We start from the raw sequence: 9,436 nt of genomic DNA, 5'->3' as shown, positions 1-9,436 counted from the left end.
GTCAGCAGGTGCGAGCAATGGCTGCTGCCCCATCATCCCTCAGGAGCAGGGGCAGGTGGAGAAGCCCTCAGAGGTGATTGGGGCCAGCAGCTGCTGCTTGCACTTGCTGATGGCGTCGAGTGATCAGGACTGGCGCCGGGCACCAGCAATGGGTGTGAGCGGGGCCGACACTGGCAGTGGGTGTGAGTGCCAGGCAGGACGGTGGTGTGCAGGAGCAAGGGATTTTCAGTACCCACTAGAGGCTCTCCCCAGTGACAGCGACCAGCACCCTGCCTTGGTCTGGCGCCCCCACTCACCTGCTCCACCATCCCGCTGCAGCCAATGCCCACCATGTTCTGCACACACTCCTGGTGGTCAGCACATGTCAAAGCAACCGGTTGTTTGGTTCTTCAGTTGTTCCAACGTTCGGTCTATTTGCATATTAGCCTTTTATTATATAGGATAGCATACATTTGCTAATTGGTTTTTAATGAGTAAATGATTTTCAAAATTCAGTGCTTGACCCACCCACCACTTGTAAATTTCTTGGAACAACCTTGCCTCTGATGACAACATAACAAGGTGTTATAATAATACGGCTGCTGGACATTATCTTTCTTGAGCCATCAAATTGATGAATGAAACAGTGTCACTTGACTTTCCTCACAGTGAGATGTTATTTCAACACATTTTGTTGAATATATAAATGCCAACAGGTCATTCAAAACTACAAGACTATAAATGAAAAGTAATCTCTTGTCTACCCCTGTCCTCCAATCACTCATGATTTCTTTTCCCAGGAGAGGTGGCTCCGGCTTCAGTTTCTTGTGTGTCCTTCCAGAATATTCTACACAATCAGTGAGTTTCATATATATATATATCAGTTAGACTACATAAAACAGAAAGCCACTACCCTGGCTTACCCAAGTACACGCTTCTGTTTCTCATTAGCGGGCAGTCTGGAGGCAGGCAATCGAGGTCAGGCAGCGTTGCCATGACATCATCAATGTCCCAGCCACTTCCATCATTTGACTGTCAAACTTAATGTGTGGCTTTTGTGTTCTTGTTTATTATCTCATGGTCACAAGTTGACCATTCCACCTTCACTCTCACATCTGTATTTCATAAATCAAGAAGTAGGAAGAAAGAGGGGAAGTGATACTTGTATTAAAGCAAAAACATCCCAAAGGTCTCCAGCTGTCTTTTATTTATATCTCATTGCCCATAGTGGTGTCACCTGGCCACTCGGAGGGAGCCTGGGAAGTGGAATATTTTATCTAGGCCCATTGCCACTCTCAACAAAACGTCTCTTAACAAAGAAGGGCAACAAAGAATTGCATACTATATCCATCAATCCTATTTTCCTTTTTTTTCACTTCTGATTCAACATGCTTTTCCTTCTCAGAATATAGACTTGCAGTATCAGTTAGATGCATTTATTTGTTTATATTTATTTAATAAACTAGAGGTCCGGTGCCTCTTGCGATCGGGGACCCCTAGAATGGTCGAATGGTTGAAAGGCCACTTAGGCTTTTATGTATATAGATAAGAATGTGTAGCTCACTTAGGTGGCAGAGACTAATTGCCTTTCGATAACTGTTTCTGCTATTTTTAGAACCACTGACTTTTAGATGGACACAAGGTCACGCAGAGTAAGACTACATTTTCAGGCGTGCTTTCAGCATGGTCTGGCCACATGGTGAATTTCTGGGATGACAGCCAAAGTGAAGTGTGTACCTTCCAGGTCCTGCCTTTGTAGGGACACAGGTGCCTTCCCCTCCTCCTTTTTTTCCCTTCCTGCTGGCTGCACAGAGGACTTTGCGGAGTTCCCTCATGCAAGTCACAGCAGCCAAATCTACATCCTAACTAATACCTCCACCAATGTGCCAGACACTGCACTAGAGCCCAGGAAACAAAAAACAAACAAACAAAACAAAAAACAAAAACACCCCCCAATAAATTAACTTTCTGCCTTTGAGAAGCTCAAAATATGGTAGGGAAGACCAGTGTGTGAATGGACATCTTTGAAGTCACGTGGTCAGTGCTGTGGTGGGCCCAAGGACCTTTGGAGCCCAGCAAATTCAATCATTTGTGCAGCTTTCCAGCCATTCACTCATTTGTTCATTTACCCACTTATTCATATAACAATTCGTCTATCATCCACCCATTCTTCCTTCCAGTTACCATTCTCTCCAACACAGCTCGTGAGAATCCTAAATGGTTGTTTTTGGGTATATCTAGATATCTAGATATCTATATCTATATCTATATCTATATCTATATCTATATCTATATCTATATCACTGATTTCAGAGAGTAAAGGAGAGGAAGAGAGAGATAGAAACATCAATGATGAGATAGAGTCATTGGTTAACTGCTTCCTGCACATCCCACACTGGGGATTGAGTCCGCAGCAACCCAGGCATATGCCCTGACAGGGAATCAAACAGCGACCTCCTGATTCATGGGTTGATGCTCAGCCACTGAGCCACAGGCTGGGCTGCGGTCTTTTTTTATAGAGAGTTTGCAGGACCCATTCTGATGTGCTTTTATTAAAATTGGACCAAACAGAATGGCACCTTTTACTTTAATTTTAACAGATGCCAGGCACCAAGATCATCACACACATGCAATATAATGATGAGATTTCATATTCAAATCACATAGTAAATGCTTATTTGTGCACGTTTTTTATATTTTTCCAGATAATTAAATTATATATTCACTAGACAGTCCCTTCCCCTTCTGAGTCAGATGTGAAAACAGTTCACATTATAGCCAACCCTGGGGAAATGCAGGGAGAAAGAAGAAAAACAAATTTGGTGTTGGCTATAGTCACTTGTGATGCTATAAAACTAAGGGCCTGCCTGACCAGCGTGGCTCAGTGGGTTGAGTGTTGACCTATGAACCAGGAGGTCAGGGTTCGAATCCTGGTCAGAGCACATGTCTGGGTTGCAGGCTTGATCCTCAGTGTGGGGTATACAGGTGGCAGCCGATTAGTGACTCTCCCTCATCATTGATGTTTCTATGTCTCTCCCTCTCCCTTCCTCTCTGAAATAAATATAAAAATTTTTAAAGAAATTAAATAGTTCACATATTGAACCCCCCCTTTAACAAATATTAAATGTTATTCATGAAAAAGTGGTGAATTTATTTAGCTTAAATAATTAAATGTCAAACTTCTAACAAACTTATGTAGTGAACTCTAATATTAATAGAGATGAACTGAGGGGAGAAGAGGGCAAGGTAGGGGAAAGAGGAGAGGAAAGGTGCCGGGAACCAATTCCAGCATGTCATAATTACAAGAGTTTCACCGAAAGGTTGGTGAAACTTGGGGTGCTCAATAAGGGCTGAGCCACAGATGTAATTACCTACTGGAAAGTGGTTTCAGGACATTTCCCCAAACCTAAAGATTTGTATATGTTGCCTGCTAATAGACAGCTCAGAGCATCTTAAATCTGCATGTTATTGCCTCCTATTGGCCAAACACCTGAACAGCTGTGGGCTATTTTCCAAACTGATAATACTTCTGTAAACCTTACCCTTTGAAGTGTATTATCTCCACCTTGCCTTAGGACAAATTGTGTTAATAAATAGCATGGGGTCCTTAGACCAGGGGTAGTCTTTCAGCTCCTTTAGCTGAAGATTCTCTGACCCCCAGTGCCTTTCAAAATTATCTTTTGTCCTTGGACTCCTTCTTGAATCTACACATCTGCTCCTTTCTCCAGATTGCTATATGCTTTGTAAAGCTGGGACAAGGACCCCATAGGAAGGTGAAAATTTTCTTTTTCAAATCTAAAGATCTCAGAACCTGTAGAAATTCAGCCCTGTTCTTGGTACTAGGAGTGGAAGGGCACAGAGAATCAGATCCCTGTGCAGGGCATTTACTGTCTGCTCAAGTGGATGAGATACACATCTGCCAAGTCAAATAGCAGAATGGGAAGATACTACAAGTGATGCCACCAAGGGGATATGATATGGCTAATGTTGAACAAACTTCACGAATGAGAAATATGGATTCCTCCAAGTGGGCAGCAGTAGTAGCAATAGGTTGGAATGGCCCAGGAAGTTCCTCCTACCTCCTCTTCCTGTCCTTCCTCCAGCTCCAGGCACTGGGGGAATACAGTGATGAACTAAACAGAGTGAAATCCCTACCCTCCTGGCACTTCCCTTCTAGTGGGGCAAGATGGACAGTAAACAAAATTAATAAAAACAATAAAGTGTATAGGACAGTGATAAGTGGTAGGGAAATAACAGAACAGGAAAAACAGATTCAGGGCTATTGTAGGATGTAATTACATTTGGTGATCATGGAAGGCCCCCCAAAGAAGGTGACTTGAGTAAAAAAATGAAGGAGGGAGGGAGCTATGTAGGAAATGAAGGGAGAGCATTCCAGCAGAGGGAACATATGTGCAAAGCAGTTATTAAGTTCCTACTGTGTGCCCACAGGACAACAACAGCAATATGTGGCTATTTACCAAACCATCTTCAACAAACCTCAATGCCCATTACAAAGAATGAGCGTTTTAGAGCATTTGAGATCTTGTTCCCCAGCATATGTCATCATTTCAGCTTAAATAAACTCATAACAATTCTAAAAGAGAAAAAAAAAAAAAAAAAGAGGATTTTTTTTTTTCTTTCCCAGAGGTTCAGAGTACATAGGGTTCAGTTGCAACATTTGCATTCCATTCTTTTTTTTTTTCTTTAACATTTGCATTCTTAAAAGGAGATAGCCCTTAATCCAAAGTGGGGGTAGATGCCGAAACCGGTGTGGCTCAGTGGATAGAGTGTCGGCCTGCGGACTGAAGGGTCCCAGGTTCGATTCTGGTCAAAGGCATGTACCTTGGTTGTGGGCACATCCTCAGTGGGGAGTGTGCAGGAGGCAGCTGATCGATGATTCTCTCTCATTGATATTTCTATCTCTCTATCCCTCTCCCTTCCTCTCTGTAAAAAATCAATAAAATATATTAAAATAAAACAAAACAAAAAAAACACAAAGTGGGGGTAGGGGAAGGGAGTCCAATGATGACTTTCCAGTCGGAGTGGTGGAGGGATGGTGCAGGGAAGGGAACATGACGCTAACGGGGAGATTCTGCCACAGAGCACTCCATCCTCACAACTCGGGGCGGCCGGCCTGTCCTCGGCCCAGGTTCTGGGCTGAGGTGCTTCCACAGCACGAAGCAGCTGGGCTGCTGAAGCCGCAGGCCCAGCGAGGAGCAGCTCCCCAGCCGGTGTTAGATATCACGGAGACTCACACACCCTCCAAAGCGCCTCAGATTACCAGGCAGAGCTGGCTCTGACAAAGTTTGGGGCAGGAAGGCCTGTCCTTCCAGGCCGGCCTCTCTCATCAGACTCTGGAGGAGTCCGCCTCCCTGTAAATATACTACAGAAGGAGTCATCGGCTAAGCTAGTGTGGGCTCTGGCTTCAGGATGAGTGAGTGTTGCCCCTTAAAACTGAGTGACCTCCCAGGACCTTGATCTTTCATCCCAGGACCTTGATCTTTCATCCCTAAAATGGGAATAATAAAAATAGCACCTATCTCATAGGGTGTTGCAAAAATCATAGCCCTCACTTGGTGATAACTATCATTATTTAATATTCATTATTAGTAGTAGTAATACTTCTCTCAGAATTGTTGCACACACTGCATTATGTGTCGATACACAGATGTTAAGGGTCTCCTGAATCTGGTTAAGTAGAGAGGTTGAGAGCATACTGGCAGGCTCTTGGTCTGACTGGGTTTATACGCAGGATGTAACCGTGTTCCCTTTGGCAAGTTACTTAAACTTCCTGAGCTTCTCTTTGCTCATGTATAAAGTGAAAAAAGTAATCGGCCGAAACTGGTTTGGCTCAGTGGATAGAGCGTCGGCCTGCAGACTGAAAGGTCCCAGGTTTGATTCCGGTCAAGGGCATGTACCTTAGTTGCAGATACATTCCCAGTAAGGGGTGTGCAAGAGGCAGCTGATCGATGATTCTCTCTCATCGATGTTTCTAACTCTCTATCCCTCTCTCTTCCTCTCTGTAGAAAATCAATAAAATATATTTTTTTAAAAAGAAAAAGAAAAAAATAATCATGCACATGTCGCTACCTGTAAGAAGGTTGGGCCGGCTTTCCAAAGCCAGACTATCTGAGCTGTCCATAGGGCCTGGGCAGTGAGGGCGCATTTGTTTATTACTAGGATAATCATGTTATTACTAAGGGCCCAGCGCCTGAATTCATGCACCTTGAAAGGAACTGTGGGCCGCAAGGCTGCGGTGGGCATAGGGGTGGGTCTCGGCCCACCTTCCACTCCCCTGCCCGGCCCCTCCGCCTCGGACCCCAGTCCCCTGTCTGCCCACAGCCCTGCTCCCACCGCTGCTGCTCCCACACACTGACAGCGCTGGCCTCTCTCACACCCACTGATGGCACGGAGTGATTGGGGCTGGCGCCAGCATCAATCACCCCTCAGGAGCAGGGGGAGGTGGAGAAGCCCTGAGGGGCAATTGGGGCCAGCAGCCACTGCTCACACCTGCTGACAGTGCAGAGTGATCCTGTCTGCTTCCCGGCACTGGCAGCAGGTGGAAGCAGGCCAGTGCTGGCAGCAGGTGTGAGCGCCAGCGGAGACTGCAGCATGTGGTAGCAAAGAATTTTCATAACCACCAGAGGCTCACCCCAATGACAGCAACTGGTGCCCCGCCTTGGTCTGGTGCCCCCACTCACCTGCTCCACCATCCCACTGTGGCTAACGCCCACCATGTTCCACACTCTGCCACCTGCTGCCGATGCCCACCATGCTCCGTGCATGCCCCTTGGCAGACAATGCATGTCATAGCCACCGTTGTTCGGTTGTTCCTCTGTGGTCTATTTGCATATTAGGGTTTTATATATATAGATATTAATAGCACCTACCTCAAATGGTTGTAGAGCGCTTTATATAGTACCTGGCAATAACTATGCGCAATTATTTATTTTTATTTTTTTCTTTATTAAGGTATTACATATGTGTTTAGCCCCACATTGCCCCCCACCCCCCATTATTATTATTACCCCCATTTTATAGATGAGGAAATTGAGACCCAAAGAGGTTAAGAGACCCAGACCCAGGGACACGCAGCTAACTAGTCTCCTGCAGGGCTGGCACTGGAATCCAGGGGTTCTGAAGGTGCCCCGCAGCTGCCCAGCCTGGGAACTAGACAGCTCTCCCCTCCCCTCCCCCTCCAGCTCCCTGGGAACGGAAAGCTGGCTGCCTTCCAAGACCCGGCAGCCCTGGAACCCTGCCCCCACTTCACCCTCCCCCATCCCCAGGACAAAGTACACTTGCCAGGGGAACATTCCAGCCCACTGATGGCCAGGCCAGCTCAGCTGGCCACGCCCCCAGGACTGCACCAGGCATCTGCGCCTGGGGCCAAGCCTCCGGTGCCCCCATCCGGGCCCAGCGCCTGCCTGCTGTGCAGATGCAATTGCACCGGAGGAATTTTCTCTGTCCTAGCCTCGGGGACACAAAACTGAAAAGGCCAAGGGTTGCAGATACAGAGAATGGCATTTGCCCAGCGGACAGGGCAGAAGCTGCATTCTCTGTGGCGCCAACGCTGGGCCGGCCAGCCTCCTCTTCCTCGTTTTGTTCCTTTATATGAAACTAATGCATGCTGTTGTTAAGAAAATAAGGACAAGTAGAACTTGAAAAGAGAAAGATCTCAAGAATCCTACCACTCTTAGACAACTGCTATTAATTTTTAGTATGTCCTTCCAGACTTTCTATGCCCCAAAACACAGAGGTATAGTGACACGAAAGGGATCATGCAATCATACAATAACAGACTCACGCTTTTAGAGCAGTTTTAGGTTTACAGAAAATCGAGGAGAGAGTGCAATTCCCATACACCCATTGTCGCCACCCTCACAGTTCTCCCTGTTATACACCATCTGCATTAGTGTGGTTGGTTTGACATAATAGAGGGACTAATATTGGTACATTATTGTCAACTAAAGCCCATAGCTTAATTAAGAGTTCACTCTTTGTGCTGTAAAGTTCAGTTCTGATAAAGTTCAGATTTGAATTTCACTGGTCCTAAAAATTCCCTGTGCTCCCACTACTGTCTCTCCCTCTCTGACTGGCGCTGCCACCCCCTGATCTTTTCACCGTCTAGTTTTGCCTTTTCCGGAATGCCATATGGTTGGAGTAAGATAGTAAGTAGCCTTTTCAAGCTGGCTTCTTTTACAAAACAATGAAGTTCTTCCCTGTATTTTCATGGATTAATTGCTCATTTCTTTTTATCACTGAGTAATATTCTATCTTGTAATGTTTATCCATTCACCTTTGGAAGGACACCTTTGTTGCCTCCAGCTATGAGTAAGGCTGCTATAAATATTCATGTGCAGGTTTATTATACTACTGTTCTCTAGTTTGCTTTTTCCCCCCAATTATGTTATGAATGGTTTTTGGTATTATAAGTAGAGATGTATACCATAATTTTGATGGCAACACAAGATTCTATCACAGTTTATTTAACCAGCCACTGTTATTGAACATATAGATTGTTGTCTCTGATTCTGACCTGGTAAAACTGCCCGAACTGGTTGGTCTGCACTTGACAGTATCTTGTAGTTAAGGCTGAGCCCTATGTTTGAATCTCAGACCCTCTAACTGTTTGACCCTGGGCAAAGTTTTTCATTCCCTGTGACTTGGTTCCTCCTCTGTGAAATGGGAATAGTTATTGTGAGGATTAAATGAGTTGATCCGAGTAAAGTGTTTTTAGAACTTTTTTTGAAACTGCCACATGTAAACCCATAAAGTACAGCTTTTAGTATTTGTTATATTAAACATCTACTGTGTGTTCTGAGATAAGCATGGTGGAAATTATCAAAGACTAAATTATGCATATAATCTTACCCTCAAAGAATTTTGGGTTAACTCCCACTGGGAGTATGATACAAAGCACAATGATAGTAACTCTTTGTTTTCTCTGGGCTCCATAGTTCTGAAAAATGACTGGAGAAGAGGTTGAGGAGTTAGAGCATCTTTCCAAGGGTTGACTATGCCAGGGTCACAGTAGAAGAATGAGGGAAGTAGGAAGAATGAGAAATTGAATTAAATTAAGGAATGTGCATAAGAGTCTGAGTTTTGATGGATGACCATCAATCGATGTTGAATTTATTACTTTTTGAAAGTTTTTTATTATGTGATTATATTATTATGTGATTCTTCTTTATTTTGTTCATATGGTAAGTTTTAATGATAATTTTTAAAAATATGTTTTTTATTTCAGAGAGGGGAAGGGAGAGGGAGAGAGAGAATCATTTTTTGGCTGCCTCCTACTGGGGACAGAACCTGTAGCCCGGGCAAGTGCTCTGACCCAGGAATCAACTGTGACCTCCTGGTTCATGGGTAAATACTCAACCACTGACCCACACTGGCCGTGTGATAATTTTTAAACTTATACCAACCTTACATTCTTGGAATAACACAAACTTTCTTT

Source organism: Pipistrellus hanaki (assembly GCF_964339955.1).
Source record: "Pipistrellus hanaki genome assembly, chromosome: 1".
In the NCBI taxonomy this organism is placed as follows: domain Eukaryota; kingdom Metazoa; phylum Chordata; class Mammalia; order Chiroptera; family Vespertilionidae; genus Pipistrellus; species Pipistrellus hanaki.
Note: the sequence above shows the minus strand (reverse complement) of the source record.